The sequence below is a fragment of the Neofelis nebulosa genome, chromosome 2, assembly GCF_028018385.1.
Source record: "Neofelis nebulosa isolate mNeoNeb1 chromosome 2, mNeoNeb1.pri, whole genome shotgun sequence".
Lineage (NCBI taxonomy): Eukaryota > Metazoa > Chordata > Mammalia > Carnivora > Felidae > Neofelis > Neofelis nebulosa.
In genome coordinates, this window is record NC_080783.1 from 88,887,886 (window position 1) to 88,905,559 (window position 17,674).

The following is a 17,674-nucleotide window of genomic DNA, read 5'->3' on the forward strand; positions in this document are numbered from 1 at the left end:
ATTTTTGCCAATTGTTGGCAATAACTAGATATTGTGTTTCCTATGTTAAGGGTGAAAGCAATATACTGGCCATGAGTGTAGCATTAGATGTTAAAGGATTTCAGAGATTTTTCCATTGAATCACCAGGTAAAGGTCTGGGGTTTTTTTAGTCATGGTTGATTTAGAAATGTTAAAAATAAATATTTGTGTTACAAATACATTTAGACAGTGACAAAAGGTCTAAACACTATGTGAGAATAAAAGATTCCGCTTGTAACTGTTAAATGGAAGATGAAGTTAACTCCCCTAGAGTAATCAAACACAAATAAACAAATAATCTGCAGTCTTCATAATGATGTCATGGAAAATTTAGAATATTTACCCTGAAAACTAAAATGCTAAAATTAAAGATAGGTAGGGGCCAAGATGACAAATACCCAAAGACCACTAAATCTGCAAGTGTCGTTGGAAAGGTAACTGAAAGATTGTATTGAATGATTTAGCTTTAAGTAGAGTTGCACTGATTATAGAAAATTGCCACCTATCTTGGTCTTAAAAGAGCTGTTATTAAATGGATTTTCCATGAAGTGTTATATGAGTCCAAAGGAATGACAACTAATTTAGAACAGCCAGTAAGCAACTACACATGCACACACACACACACACACATCACTCTTAATTGTTGTGATGTATGTATTTTAAAAAGCACTGCTTTTCAATTTGTTGGCTTAATTGTTGTTATCTTAACCATGAACATATAACCTCTACTACATTTTTTGGAATATCCTAGCTTTGCATGTGTAAGACTACAAGGATTGTCTGAGACCAAAGTTCAGTTTAGTGGGTTTAAACACTAAGATAATTATTTTATATATAAAGAAGGTGTGTTAATTTCAATGTGTTACAAATAAGGACTGTTGCAGCAAGTAAGAATTAGCAAGTGAAACATTTAGTGTTCAATTTGAGCAAAGATGACTGCTACAAATTAAAATTTTAAAATCATAAGGAGCTGTTTTAACTCTAGTGCATACAAATACTCCATGTATGATTAATATTTTTATATGTGAAAGTCTTAGGTATTATTTAATTTACATAAAGTACATATTCTTTCATGGTGCTCTAACTTTTGGTCCGATTGTCTTGTACTACTTTTTTTTTCAAAAAATTTTAAACTTTATTTATTTTTGAGAGGGACAGAGAGAGAGACAGAGCATGAACAGGGGAGGGGCAGAGAGAAAGGGAGATACAGAATCCGAAGCAGGCTCCAAGCTCCAAACTTTCAGCACAGAGCCCGACAAGGGACTCGAACCTGCAAACTATGAGATCATGACCTAAGCCAAAGTCAGTTGCTTAACCAACTGAGCCACACAGCTGCCCCTTGAACTACTTTTTTTTTTTTTAACAAATATGCTATATGTTTAGTATAGTATTTATGATTATCAACTTTATGCAGCTTTTTAATTGCTGTAATGTAGCTATGAAAATTTGTTTCACTTCTGAGGATAAAAAAATATCTTTTGGTGTCTATATTTTAGGACAAATCTTGAAAACAGGTATTGTAATTTAAATTTGTAGTGCTTGGAGAAACACTAGGTATTCATAGCCTTAAATAATTATAGAATTTCAGCATGTAAGGGAAAATGTAAGCATCTAATCAATAGATTTAATTCCATACGTAAATCTAAAGAAGAGAAAATGGGTTATGATCTATAAATTGATTATTACTGTGGTGTGTCTGCTAAAACTGTAATTGCTAGATGAAAATCAACTAACTTAAAAGAATATGAAATACAGAAACTGGCATATATTTATATGTCAAAAATAAATTTTCCTCAAAAATATGTGTCTTAGTGATTTCAGTGTTTGGTTTAGTTTTGTTTTCTTGTGAATGGTGACACTTGACTTTCTTCTTTCTCTGATATTGAATTATTTCATCACTCCAACTTTTGAAGTCATCAGAGGAGAAAAACATGGAGCTCATTAAAATAATAATATGAGTAAAGCTATTGACTTTGTAACAAAAAAAATACTAAATGCCATCTATCATGCAAATCATTACCATTTGTAAGTTATTCATCATATGACCAATGGCACCAAAACTGATAAAAAATGGAAGAGCCAAGTAATCTGTTATTTTGTTTTTTAACCGAATGTAAAGAATATACAGGAAGGTTTCAGAAAGAAGAGGGAGGTTGCAAAATATTTAGGTATACTGAAGTGGAGAAACAAGTTTCTCAAATTATTATATGAAATGTATCATTTTGAAGAAAATTAGTTTGTTAATATAGATATTAAAACATGATGATTGTTGAAATTCATATCAAATAGATTTTTAGACATATCCATTCCAAGACTATAATAGAAATATGCATACAATATATAGGCCCTTATTAATATTGGATAATTATAAAGCTGTTATATTATTAATGAAATGAGAGCATGCCCCAAAGTGGGAGAACAGACTAGAGGGAAATGCGGAGAGTCCCAGAATTTGAGTTCTTTTGTGATTGAGCAATTTTAAGAGGCAATCTTATGCCAACATAGCTCTGTGAAATTATGATTATAATCAAGGGAAATTGGGCTGCTATAACCATGGAGCACCAATTGAGGAACACCAAAGCTCATTGCAGATATTATAAGATCTATATAAGACTACAAAAGTCTTCCAGGGAGATAAGTCAGGCAATTTTGAAGTAAAAGACCTCTTACACCAAGAGATGAAGTGATTCCTCAGGGTATATAGGGAATCTGCCAAGATGAACACATACCCCACAGCTGGTTATATACATCAAAAACTAGAATTACTTTGGCCACTTCTACAAACTCCTGTATCACAAGGTAATGTACATACGGATGCTTAATAAATATTACTCATAAATAAAGTGAATGGATTCTGTTTTTACAATATGTAGATTTTAACATTTTAGAAACCAACAGTCTCTACTAAATATAAATGCCAATTACTGCTTTAATCTCTTCCACAACCTGAATTCTCAAATTTTAATAAAGAGAATAAGGGAAACACACAAGGAACCAATAATGCATTAATAAGCAGAGCAACACTTGTTAGATATGGTCTGTTTTAATTTTTAAATCACTTTACATTTAAATAATAACAATATTGTTCTTCTTTATAATATTAGAGTTTGGCAGAACTAATCTTTCCTCTCAGCTCCTTATTTTGTATAGTTAAATTTCAAGGGCAGGAGTTGTAATTTGATTTCCAGAGTGGGATATTGATTCTACACCCTTAAGCTTTTTTTTAGATATAGGAGTAATTGATCAGTGACATTTAACTGATGTACTCTGGGGCAGATAATCAACAAAGCAATAAGAAAGGTAAGGGATGAAAACTAAAAGTAATACCTGTTCATAGACCACTTACGTAACATACATATTTGATTAACTGTGAGATTATTACTTTGCATGCAAATCATATTTTGTCCTGTGCATTATGATTAGAGAGTCTAAAACAAAATTAGTATATTTACTTTGCCTGAAAATAATGGTAGTGTTGATCATATGCGAACAGTGAAATAAGAAATCTTATACATCAATTAAATAAAGTACCCAATTCAGAAAGCAGGGATATGATAAGTATTATTTTTGTCAAAACTTTATGAAATAATAGGGAAAATAAATCTTATGTAAAACATCCATTGGATTTGTCATGAGTATATTAAAGAAAAATCCCTGCAGACTGAACTTTTTCACAAACCCTAGGCTATAAAGGTACAAAGAGAGGGGGAAAAAAAAAAGAAAAAGAAAAAGAAGAGCTTAAATCAGCTTTTTACCAGTTTTCTATAAGGTTAATCAATTGTTGCTAATTGCAGCATGCCACAACAAGAGACAGAAGCTTTGTCAAAGATAATGCAGCGGGGAAGAACAGGGAGAAAAGAGAAGTGTCTGTAAATTTGAACTTTTAGAACTTACTCTTTCTCTTCTCTTGTGCTTAAGATGCAAAAAAAAAAAAAAAAAAATTTGGCACTTTGTTTATTTGATCAATGTAATAATCAAATTCTATACTTCAGTTTCCTGAATTCATTTTGAGCATAATAGACACAGTCATTACCTAAATGTATTATCATTAGCTTTTTCACACCGATAAGAGTAATGGTGAATAACATTTATAAAAGCTAACGATGTGTCTGACATTGTTCTAAGAGAGCTTTAACTCATTTAATCTCCTCCAAAACTAATGAAGTAATTAATACTATCATCCCTGGTTTACAGGTGACACAGAAGAGTTAAATAGTTACTCAGGGTCATGAATGATAAGTGGTAGAGCAGAGACTGGAACCACTATACCATGCTGTGGTAACAACTTCATTGCTTGCATCTCAAAAACACGTATTGGAAGAGATGCCTTTATTTTCATGAAGATCAACTATAATTGAAGAACTGTTGCTAGTTTTCCAGTTTGGCAATTATCACTCAGGGAAATTTTAGAGAAGTAGATTCAGAAAGGAACTCACTTTTTGAGTCCACACTTATTTGCATAATCATACTTGAAGTGATACATTGTTCTGAAAAGGGCCAGAGATAATTATAGACTTACAAAAAAAAGGGGTAAACCTAAAGGAAAAAAGTATCCAACTCAAAAGACTGGTAACTATTTTTCTCTCTAGTGGGTGAAGTAACTCTTGAAACACAGACTTTAAGATAAATGGCAAAATAACATATATATATATATGTGTGTGTGTGTGTGTGTGTGTGTGTGTATACACACACACACACACACACACACATATATATATACATATTTGCAATGCTTATTTCTATATGATTAGAAATAGAAATCATAGAAATATCTATGATTCTAGAGGATATCTATAGATATTTATTAGGTATTTATATGTAAGTATAAATGTAAGGAAAGCAACATATACTTTTAAAAAATTATTGTAGGTGGCTCAGTCGGTTGAGTGTCCAACTTTGGCTCAGGTCATGATCTCACAGTTTGTGAGTTTGAGCCCCACATTGGGCTCATTGCTGTCAGCACAGAGCCCACTTTGGATCCTCTGTCCTTCTTTCTCTCTGCTTCTCCCCTGCTTGCACTCTTTCTCTCAAAAAACATAAAATATTTTGTTTTTTTTTTTTTTTTTAATTTTTTTTTCAATGTTTTTTATTTATTTTTTTTGGGACAGAGAGAGACAGAGCATGAACGGGGAAGGGGCAGAGAGAGAGGGAGACACACAGAATTGGAAACAGGCTCCAGGCTCCGAGCCATCAGCCCAGAGCCTGACGCGGGGCTCGAACTCACAGACCGCGAGATCGTGACCTGGCTGAAGTCGGACGCTTAACCGACTGCGCCACCCAGGCGCCCCAAAACATAAAATATTTTGATAAAATATACATAACAAGATTATTTAAGCCACTTGTAAGTAAATATTTAGTGGTATTAGGTACATTCACATTGTACAACCATCACCACTATTATCTCCAAACATTTTTTATTAACATTGACTTTAAAAAAAAATTCCTTTTTACATTTATTTTTGAGAGACAGAGAGAGACAGAGCACGAGTGGGGGAGGGGCAGAGAGAGACTGAGACACAGAATCCAAAGCAGGCTCCAGGAGCCAAGCTGTCAGCACAGAGCCCAATGTGGGGCTCGAACCCACAAACCGTGAAATCATGACTTGAGCCAAAGTTGGACACTTAACTGACTGAGCCACCCAGGTGCCCCAATTAACATCTAATTTTAAAGATGAAAGAACTAAGAATTTAAGTATTAAGAATCTAAGGCCTCAGGTAGTTAGCTCCAAATTATAGATATAAGCATGCATTTTCATTTCCCTGATGAAGTAGAAACCTAAATTAATTATGTCTACATGATCTCCACTGTTTCCTACATTCTCTGCTATGAGGTCATTTATCCTTTACAAACAAGAAATGAAATATATACTTAGATTTTTTCTATTTTCATAATTGTAAAATGCTCCCGGAACTTCATATCAAAGTTATATTCATTTAAATTCAGAAGAAGCAATTCTAATTCATTACAGTCGCAAATCATTTGGGGGATTCATTGAGGTGAAACATTTTCTGTATACAGGAAAATATCATAAGAAAGCTCCTTAAAATATTATGCTTTTTAAAAGGTGTGTTCTGTATTTTAGATGACCTGAACCCGGGTTAGCTATCTGTCCTTAAACAGATAAAAGTTTGTTGGTAGGAATAAGGAAATGAGTAATAATAATAGTGTATTACATGGTTAACTATGTCAACATGTGAGAACCTGAAAATCTCATTGAATTTTTACCTGTCTGATCTAATTCACCCCAAAGAAAACAAATTTGAAGAATCCTACTAGGGAAAAAATTGTGCTTTTTGTTTCATTTTTCTTGTGAGTAGCATATTTCTGACTTGAATATTTTTTTTTATTTTTTTTAACATTTATTTATTTTTGAGACAGAGAGAGACAGAGCATGAATGGGTGAGGGTCAGAGAGAGGGAGACACAGAATCTGAAACAGGCTCCAGGCTCTGAGCTGTCAGCACAGAGCCCGACGCGGGGCTCGAACTCACGGACCGCGAGATCATGACCTGAGCCGAAGTCGGCCTCTTAACCGACTGAGCCACCCAGGCGCCCTTGACTTGAATATTTTTAAAATGACACACAAAACATGTAAATTATCTATTTTCACCTTTGAAAATAATTTGACGTGTCCATTAGAGTTTCTTGAAATTGTCTTTTGTCTGAAGGACAAAGTGTTGAAATCACATTACTGTTGCTCAACCAGAGTATAAAATTGTGATACTTTTTGATATGTCCTGGCACAAAATTCCAAAGTTTTTAATCTCCTCTGCATCTTTGGAGTGAAAATTGGTCATTTGCCAATACTCATGTTGCCAAAACAAACTGTTAACCTAATTTGCTATTTGTCTAAATGATAACAATTAAAAGTCATTCAGCCACATGCCATCTTGGTATTTTTAACTAAATAAAGAACATTTGATTCTTTCATCATGGCCCTCAACCTCCTTGTAGACATTGCCGATTCCCTTAGCTCAGATATAAATCATATTTCAGTCTTCAGAGTGGCTCTCTATTTGTTCTGCTTCTTTGTTAATGTATGAATGAAAACTAGAATATTCATTCACATTTAAATGAATAACTCGTGTTTATAGTAAATCATATTTTTCAAATATTTTCCCAAAGAGAATCTTGCACTAAATCGCAGCAAAACATCAATATGTTCCCAAGAACCCAAGAGTCTTTAATAAGTTTTTGTGCCAAGTAATGTAATAAAACCAGTATTTTAGACCTCAAAAGGTAGCCTGCTTTAGGCTACCTAAATGCATACATAATACAAAACAAAATTCACAGATAATATATTTATAAATCCATTAATTAAATAATGGCCTCCACTTTCTTGTGTAGACTGTATACTGAAGTAATACTTTAGATAAATGCTTTAAAAGTTACATTCTATTGATCTTATGCTTTAATACTTGTGTTTTTATCAATAGCAAAACCTTGATTAAAAGCATTAAAAGAAAATACCACCATAGCAAAATTCCCCACATAGACATTGTATGAATCGGCATTCAGCTTTCTAAAGACTTAACAGTGGCAGAGTGGAAGGATAGGATTAAAAGTCTACTTTGTTGTGGTGGTGGTTATTAATGATTTATTTTTCTTGGTTGGATATACCCTCTTAACATATCTATTTAAACCAACATCACAATACTCATTTGCCAACATAGTATAATCAACCATTGTTTTTTTGAGCTGGTCCTTTCAAAAAATCTTGCTCTTTCCAAACTATCAAAACCTATCTATAAGAGGTATTTACTAGCACTCTTGAACCATATTATTCCTTTTTTTCCCGCTCCTTTTCCAATGTTTCTTCTTTGTCATTGTTGATCTAAATAACTCCTAGTAATAATTCAAAACTCAGTTTAGATGTTTCTTTTTCAACAAGCCCTTCTTTTCCCATCTTCCACCCACCATTTTGGCAGGCTAGGCTAAATGGTCATGTGTATCTTTTTTATTGTCATGGTCACATTGTGTTTGTTTAGTAGTTATTTTCTACCTGCCTTTCCCATATCTGGTAGTGAATGCCATCAAGCATGTTTTAAACTTTTATAGTTTGTTTTCACTGTTTTAAGATATTTTAAAAACAAAAGTCCCTTGAGAGGATTATTTATTTCATTAATTTGTTTATTGAAGTAAATTTGTTACCTTAAGACACTAACATACAAATTTTGACAATAGGTAGTGGATGCCTAAAGTGTATTGTGTTATGATAGATTGAGTCAGTACCTTGGGCTCAACAGGAGATTGTTATAACCAACTGTGATGTCTGTCATTGAAACGGAAGAGAGGTGAGATGGGTTGCATGGGTATCTCTGACCTGATGAAAGAATCAGATTAGATCATGTATTGGGGATAAAAGTAATAATGATAATGGGAGAATGATTTATGTTAGAGAATGGAATATATAGGGTAGAAGAGTGAAACCCAGTGAAGAACTGTGGGCATCCAGGAAATAACATGAGGTGTGTGTGTGTGTGTGTGTGTGTGTGTGTAACAAGAGATGGGGAAAGGAAATCGCAAAGTATCTGTAGGAAAACTAGCTATTTCCCAATTTGTCCTCAATTTTTTCAACCTCTGTCTACTTATTTGTGCTGCACCATGCAAATACTATCTCGACCAAAAATGTCTCCCGCAATAGTCCTGTGATTTAAAAAATCTTCTACATTAGATTGCTGCAGGAAATCATTGTCTTTTCTGTTTCCTATTCTAGAACACCATTTAGTGTTTTAATTTTTTTCCCTCTCAGACCACATTTATTCTTAAATGTGAATGAAATTAGTCATAACATCGGCTCTCTGAACATATAATCTTGCTGAAATGTGGCAGAAATGCAAATGAAATGTAAAGCTTGTTTAGCATAAAAGAAAATGGGTGCTCTTTTTCAAATACTGTATTGTTCTAAATAAAAACCTTGCTGTTCATAAATCTTCTCAAAGTAAGTTTTGAAGTCAGTCTGTCTCGTCCATTGAATTGCCTTTATTTTCAGTCAAACATAATTCTGTTATGTGAATAACTAAGGTGAAAGACTGTGAGACAGTGCAGGTTCTGATGATTGTTCAAACAATTTAATGCAAATTGGGGTTAGAGTACAAGTTTGTTCCCTGAGATTACAAATACATAATACTTGAATATTTCCTACTGCATTCTTTCTATAAGAAGATCATGATAACAGAGTTGTTCCCATATATAAAGAAAAATTAGCTGTGATTTTAGTGTTCAAACATAATTAAGAATGGAAATATTTTTAAGTGGCCACTGCAATTTGCACTCGTAGAGTTTACATTATCTAAAGTTACCTAAAGTATTGCTTAATGACTTCCTCCTAGATAGATAGATAGATAGATAGATAAAAATTCTTATCTCTAATGCTTTGGTTTTATCACAAATCAATTTCTATATTATGTGTTTTTTGTGGCTTCATACAGATCTGCATAATAAATTTTTCAAGCTCTACTTTTTGACAATTAAAAAAAGTGATCCTCTTTTGTGTCTTTTTTTAAACTAGATCTCCAAAGAATTTGTACCATGGGTTTAGATTTCAGTCAGCCATTAGCCCAGTAGTGTCTTAAGATTAATTTCCACTGGCACATATGAAGAATTATACTGGGTGAAAAGTATGTATAACATGTGGCCCAGGCATTGGTATATAGGGGTTCTTGGTTAATTAGGGAAAGTCTAGCTACGGTAAAAAAAAAATCAGAAGCATAATACAAAACAATTTATTTGGCCAAGTAACATTCTAACATGAGTATTTCTAGTTGTTTGGTCTGTGGGAGGCTCTCCTCATGCAGTTATTCAAAGACCCAGGAGAATAGAGGTTCTGCAATTTTCAAAGACATGAATTTCAGGGTCTCCCTAATGGAGGTGGGAGACATCCAGCAAACAAGGGAAAGGGGAAGAAGCATGAAGGCACACCTGTGTCTTAATCACATTGACCCAGAAGAGAGAAGCATCACTTATGCTCATATTCTTTTCATGAAAACTACTCATGAAGCTGTACCTACATACAAAGGAAACTTGGAAATTCAGTCTTTGGCTGAGCAGCCACTTCCCAGTATTAACTCTGCATCATGAAAGGAGAATAAAAAGCTTTGATTGATGGTTAGATATTTTGTCACATTCCCTTATTTGAATAAATCTATGTGATCTCTTTGAGAAACCAGAATAATATCCTGATAATACTACTTACCCAACTAGATTATATATTCAGACATGATTAAATGTTGCAACAGCATTCTGTGAGATTTCCATGCTTCCACATTTGTTCTTTCTATTGTCTATTCACCAAATAGCAACTAGAATTTTACTTGAAAAAATATGAATCATTTTATTAAGTCCCTGTTTTTGATCTTTTTTGGCCTCCTTGGAGATAGAATAAGAGGCATACTTCTAATCAAGGTTATCAGGAGTAATTATCTGATAATCAATAATAACAGTGGTCCTGTTTAACTCTCTACTCTGATATCCTATTCCTATCTCCTTTCTTCTCCATATTTTAGCTACACTTCTTTCTGACTCATGCCCATTTCAGAAACTATGCACTTACTGTGATTTCTGCCTAACTGCTCTTCCTCCAGATTATCCCATGGTAGACTTCTCATTTAGGTTGCAGCTCTAATGTCAGATCCTCAGAGAGGTCCATTCTGACCACTCCTTAGCTAAAGGAGTAACCTCTCAGTCAGTTACTTTATACCATGACCTTGCTTGATTCTCTTCCTAATACCTATCAGTTCTATTATACATATATACATACATCCTGTGATACCTATAAAAATAATGAATATTTTTATAACTTATTTTGGCCTTAGATGGTCTATTCTGACCTCTCATTTTATGATGAGGAAACTAAGACTCAAATTACTACTGACTTTCTTAAGGTCATATAGCTATTAATGGCAGAGCTGAGTCCCAGAAGCCATTAGGTATTTCCAACATTTGCTTTATAAAATAACTTGGAGAATGCAAGATGTGATAACCTTGTATTTGCTTGAATGGATTGGTATTTTTTTTTCAAAGAAGGAAACTTGCTGCTTGTTAATAGATAATAGGTAGAATATAGCTTTTTAATAAATACCGGGTTGAGAGACAAGTGAAATGTAAAAGTGGACATAGAATATAGCTGTGTTTTCCAATATAGTAGTCTTTAGCTATATGAGGCCACTTGAATTTAAATTAATTAAAATTAGGGCGCCTGGGTGGCGCAGTCGGTTAAGCGTCCGACTTCAACCAGGTCACGATCTCACGGTCCGTGAGTTCGAGCCCCGCGTCAGGCTCTGGGCTGATGGCTCGGAGCCTGGAGCCTGTTTCCGATTCTGTGTCTCCCTCTCTCTCTGCCCCTCCCCCGTTCATGCTCTGTCTCTCTCTGTCCCAAAATAAATTAAAAATGTTGAAAAAAAAAATTAAAAAAAAAAATAAAAAAAAAAATAAATTAATTAAAATTAGCAATTCTTCAGTCACACTAGCCAGATCTCAGTTCTTCATAGCCACATGTGGGAATGTGTACTGTATTGGACAGTTCAGAGAACATTTGAAACATCCAGAAAGTTCCATCTGATAGTGCTAATCTATAAGTTTGTCTTATGCTCCTACCTGGCTGGTTTTTCTTGATTCTGAATTCCATAATTCCCTTTTTCTTCCTAATAATTTATATTTAAAACCAAAGTTCCATTTTCTCTACTCACTGTCAGAGGCCAGCTTTCAAAAAAGTAGTTGAGGTGAGGTGGAGAGTGGCATAAATGCAGTTCACTATAAATCTCTATGAAAGATGCTACTCATAATTTGTATTTATTTTAATTTATGTTTTGATGGTAGTTTATAGTTGATGGTTTTTGTAGAAAAAAACAGGACTGCAAGAACTTAAACTCACATGATTGTACAAAACCTTTCTAGGGCATTATTTTATAACATGGGGGAGCTGCCTAATAAGATTGCCCACAGTGAGTTGGGAAGGGATTTTTCATGCTATTCCCTTCTACCTTTGTTCTACTTCCTGGGTGCCAGGGACACAATTACCAATTTATTACCTATTTCTAAGGTTATGAGTATCATCCCTGACCTCTCAAGGGCACTTGCTAGTAGATCAAGAATAAGCAGCCCAGCATCATTCTCTTAGGCTCTGTAAATGGTGATGCTCCTGTTTGTCTCACTTACACTAGAAAGGAATAATTTAGGATATTCAATGATTTGGACTATGGTTTTAATTATGCAAGGTGACCTCAAATATGAAGTGGTTTTTTTTATTCTTGTTGAGCAAGATAGATTAATGAGGTCATATGGGGGGCACAGATGACAGAGTAAAAACCAATTACAAGAACTGGAAAATCATGTCAAACTTAATATTCTTCTGATAACGGGCATGATGATCACTGTCATTTCTGAAGCTTGGATTTGCGTGGCTTGCACTCCAGATTCATTTTTTCCTGATTCAGTTTAGTAAAGAGTTCTAAGGCAATTTCTGAATTGTAGCATTTTTATTCCAGTAGTTAGACTTTGCCTAAGTATGTTAAGGTGACTCAAATCAAAGATTCCCTAGGTTGTCACTTATAAACAAATGGATATTATATTTCCCAATATGTAATTTAAAATGGAACATTGACTAATTGCAGAGGAAATACCCACAATGTTGAGAGAGCTGATAAGGGAATTAAATATGAATATGAAGACACATAGAAGGAGACAAGGGCACTTATCAAGGATAAGAGAAATCTGAGAGGGGACATAAGGTTTTTAACATGTTTGTGAGCCCATGATGAAAAGGTGGTTCTACTTAATCTTTATAATTTCAAACATCTAAACTGCGACAAATGGATGAAAATTCCATGAAGATAGATTTTACATTAATATAAGCATTCAATGTTGGTAGGGTCATCTTCCTACAAAACTTGCTTTTTTTTTTTTTTTTTTAGTGTTTATTTATTTTTGAGACAGAGAGAGACAGAGCATGAATGGGGGAGAGTCAGAGAGAGGGAGACACAGAATCCGAAGCAGGCTCCAGGCTCTGAGCTGTCAGCACAGAGCCCAACGTGGGGCTCCAACTCACGGACCGTGAGATCATGACCTGAGCCGAAGTCGGATGCTTAACTGACTGAGGCACCCAGGCGCCCCCAAAACTTGTTTTTAAAACTATTTTTGTTTAAGCAGAAATTAAGTTCCAAGCAATTGGGAAATGTTGAAGTATTCATTTTGGGGAGAAGTGGTTTTCTCTTAGAAATGTCTATCTCTACACTTCCTTCAAATTGCAAGATACTATGTTTAATAGATAATTGTGAGTTGATGGAAAATCTAGGGTGAGATTTAAAGAAATATAAATACTTAGGTGGACTTTATTGCTGATAGGTAATGTTATCCATTAAAGTATCATCTATCCTTAATATTTCATAGTAAGTAGTCTCAAGAATAACTACTTCATAGAAATAATTGTTTGACACTTTATGTGACTCTCTTAGACCTTTTCTCATCATTTTCAGGAATCATAAAGTTGAGTTCATTGGTTTGCTAGAGTTTCCTATTGTTTCAATCTTCATTCAGTTAAGAATATTGGCCTTTTATGACTTACCAGGAAAAAAAGAAAAAAAACCACTTTATTTTGCTCTTTAGATTTCCTCTATTATCAGAAGAAAATTAGACAAAAATCACATATGTACACATGAATTCACACATACTCCCATACCACATACACAAAAGAGCACATATACAAAAAAAAAAAAAAAAGCAATGTATAATTTTGGAAAACAGCTAGCATTAATGAAAAATCGTAATGATCCTTCATGAGACAAAAAATCATTTTACAACCATTCTACCCCTTTATATTCCACACAAGTACATCTCATTGGGTATTTTGAGATATGTATTGATTGCCTTTATCAAAAGCTTTGAAAGCTTTTAATATCTATGATTAACTTGTCCTGTATTTTGATATTTTGAGTATTTCCTTTTAAAAGCACATTTTAAGACAATAAGATTTTGAAATTATCCATAAAGTGATTTGTCTCAATTTAATCTCTCCTTTTCTCTTACTTGAAGAAAATAAATTGTTTATGTTTTAGACACTTGTTAAACTCTTCAAGTTACTCATATGATCCATACCTCCTTGTTTGGGACTTTGAGAAAAATGTAAATTTCTCAAGAATTATATTGAGAATTTTACCCTCAAATACTATTTTAATGTGAACAAAATTCATAGATTGCTTGGCTTTCCTCTGACATTCCAACATAATTTACTGGAAATTGATGAGCAAAATCACATTGGATTTTTTAGTAATTGGCAGCAGTCCCCAACGACCCAATTAATCATAGAAGGTATGCTTTTCAGAAATGTAAGTTTAGCGAAGAGATAAGGGAATAAATTTAAACACTACTTGTATCACAATTGTAAACTTTTCTCTTATTAGTATTGAAAAGAATCTACTAAGGTGAAGATAAATAAAGTAACAACATAATCAAATACTGTATCCTCACGTAAAAATACTATTTAGTTTTAGGGGCACCAGGATGGCTCAGTCAGTTGACTGACTCTTGATCTCAGCTCAGGTTTTGATCTCAGGATCATGAGTTCAAATCCTGAGTTGGGGTCCATGCTGGGTGTGAGGCCTCCTTAAAAAAAATGTATGATATACATTATAAGGTAAACAGAGTTGTTCAAAATATTTTTTTAAATGTTTATTTATTTTTGAGACAGAGAGAGACAGAGCATGAACAGGGGGAGGGTCAGAGAGAGAGGGAGACACAGAATCAGAAGCAGCCTCCAGGTTCAGAGAGAGAGGGAGACACAGAATCAGAAGCAGGCTCCAGGTTCTGAGCTGTCAGCACAGAGCCCGACGCGGGGCTTGAACTCACGGACCGTGAGATCATGACCTGAGCCCAAGTCGGACGTTTAACCGATTGAGCCAACCAGGCGCCCCTAAACAGAGTTGTTCAAATGATATTTTCTTTTTAAAAAAAAAATTTTTTTTAACGTTTATTTATTTTTGAGACAGAGAGAGACAGAGCATGAATGAGGGAGGGTCAGAGAGAGGGAGACACAGAATCTGAAACAGGCTCCAGGCTCTGAGCTGTCAGCACAGAGCCCAACGCGGGGCTCGAACTCACGGACCGCAAAATCATGACCTGAGCCGAAGTCAGCCACTTAACCAACTGAGCCACCCAGGCGCCCTTCAAATGATATTTTCAATATAAAATATATATTGTATTTCTACTAATACCAAAATATGGAAAATGCATAATGCACATATAATCTTCTTACATATTATAGTTAATGATTGATATTGCAGTAAAATAGGAATAATGAATACTTTAAATTAGCCCTGTATGAATCACAGACAGAATAGAAAAAATGAATCCTGGTATGTATAACACTGAGGTTGAAAAAAGACTATTCTTCACTGTATAAAAATTTTATGATTCGATGATATGTTGATCTTCCTTGTTTCTTGTGCTGCTAGCTTCAGTTCCTTTTTGAAATGTATTTAGTTATTAAACCCAAAATGATATTTAATATTGATTGTTTAACCAATGTCCAAATAGTCAATAACAATCAGAAGATATATAAGGTAGCAATAATTAAAAAAATAATATTTGAAAGGTAGGAGCCACTTTCAATATAATGGGTGAACAATATGGGTTATAGAGTTAATAGATATAAATGAATACCACAGCTTATTGGATAATTTTAGTATGATAGAAAGGTGAGTTTGAATTCAAATATAGTTACTTCCTCTCCAAGAGATTAAAAATTAATTCTTAAAGTTGATTTATTTCTGAATATACTGAATTAATTATATGAAAGAATAAAATTCCTTGAAACTTTGTGTAGCTTTTTTACCACCCACCCACCCACTTGGTGGCCCCATCTCAGCATCATGCAACACTAGAACAATTAAGTTAAAATATTCCAATATTCAAAAATGTTTTGAAAAATAATACTATTTTTGGTCATAATGCACAGCTTGCCTTCTTTAAATTGCCTCTCCTCATCTTAGCTCCTATTCTTTATTTTCAACCATTGTCACAATATCTTTATCTTCTCAACTTAGGAACTCCCTAAAACAATTCCACTACAGTAGTCCCGACAGGTTCTTGAGTTTCACTTCCTGCTCTTTCACAAACACGCTCCTTCCCATCATTAACTATATACTCCTCCCACTGTACGTCAATTCCACTCATGGAGATGGCTATCAGTGCTTCCACTCATCCTTAGACCTGTACACTGAAGTCCCAGACAAAGAACACTTACTCTGTATCTGGTCTAGACATAGAAAATAACAGTGGATTCAAACAAATCATTATTTGTTACTTATAACCGCACATGTCCAATATATACACTTTGTCGAGTCCAGGGGAGTGGTTGGTTCTGCTAAGGCAATTTTCATTGTCTAGACCAGATTCAGAGGGTTATGAACCCCACTGGAGCAGAGAGCTCCTTGCAGGCGACTTATATTTCCTTTGTTCCAGATGAGTTCTTGAGTTTGCAGAAATGTGTGATTTGAAGATTGAGTATATGAATGAATGGCTATTGATAAAATTAATACATGCTCCTTTTAATAATTTTTTAACGTTTTAATTTATTTTTGAGATAGAGCATGAGCAGGGGAGGGGCAGAGAGAGAGGGAGACACAGAATCTGAAACAGGCTCCAGGCTCTGATCTGTCAGCACAGAGCCCGACACAGGGCGCGAACCCACGAACTGTGAGATCGTTACCTGAACCGAAGTCGGACGCTTAACTGATGTAGGACGCTTAACTGACTGAGCCAACCAGGTGCCCCAATACATGCTCCTTTTAAAGCAGGAAATGAAAAACTCTACAATAAAGAAATGTATTTAATTTAGCACTTTCCAGCCCTCTTTAGCCACACATTTACCTTTTTTTCTCTGAAACCTATTATCCTCTTGCAAAAATTTAGTGCACATTTTGCATTTTGTACAAAAAAATGTTTACAAGGTGTTGTAAAAGTTGTGTTAGGTGATAAAGTTGACAATCGAAAAATTGTCTCTACATATAGCAATCTTTTTCATTTCTCTGACTTGAGGCAGATGCAGGAGAAATAAGAACGAGTGGACAAAAGAATAATAAGTATATTTCATTTCTATTTTAATAAATGAGACTAAAATAATAGGGATACATTAAAATTATACTTTTTTAGGCCTCAATGTTGGCTGTTAGCATTCCTTAAAAAATAATATATTAAATATTTTAGCATTTAAAAAAGCACCGCATATAACACAGAACAATGAGTGGATTTTATATGGAATAGTGATTGCATTATATCCTCACTCAATGAAAAGAGAATAAAAATCTTTCAAAAACATGGACCTACAGAAACTACAGTTTCCCTGGACTAAGGTCTTAACAGTTGAATGCTTAAGAGATTGTCTAATGCCTTCAAGAGGCCTAATAGATACATGGCTTCATTTCTTTCATTGCTGAATATGCTTAGGATAATCCTGACTCACCACAGCTTAATGCCTGGTCACTCTCAAGCATCAAACACAAGTGGTAGAGACGAAGAGAAAAAGACAAAATAGCCACCTACTCCACAGCTTTGAAAGTGGGTCAACGAACTGTGTTAATGCATTAGAGCTGCAGTGTCCCTAAGACACTTAAAAGGAGAGAAAGGAATAAAAAGAATTAGAGCATGCTATCCTATGGTCTCT

The 17,674-nt window shown here is 34.3% G+C and overlaps 1 protein-coding gene across 4 annotated transcripts in view; it reads left to right on the plus strand.

Moving 5' to 3' along the window:
* The window catches only part of LRP1B (LDL receptor related protein 1B), a 1,890,044-nt gene that overhangs the window by 148,165 nt on the left and 1,724,205 nt on the right, over positions 1 to 17,674 (plus strand). The window lies entirely within an intron of this gene.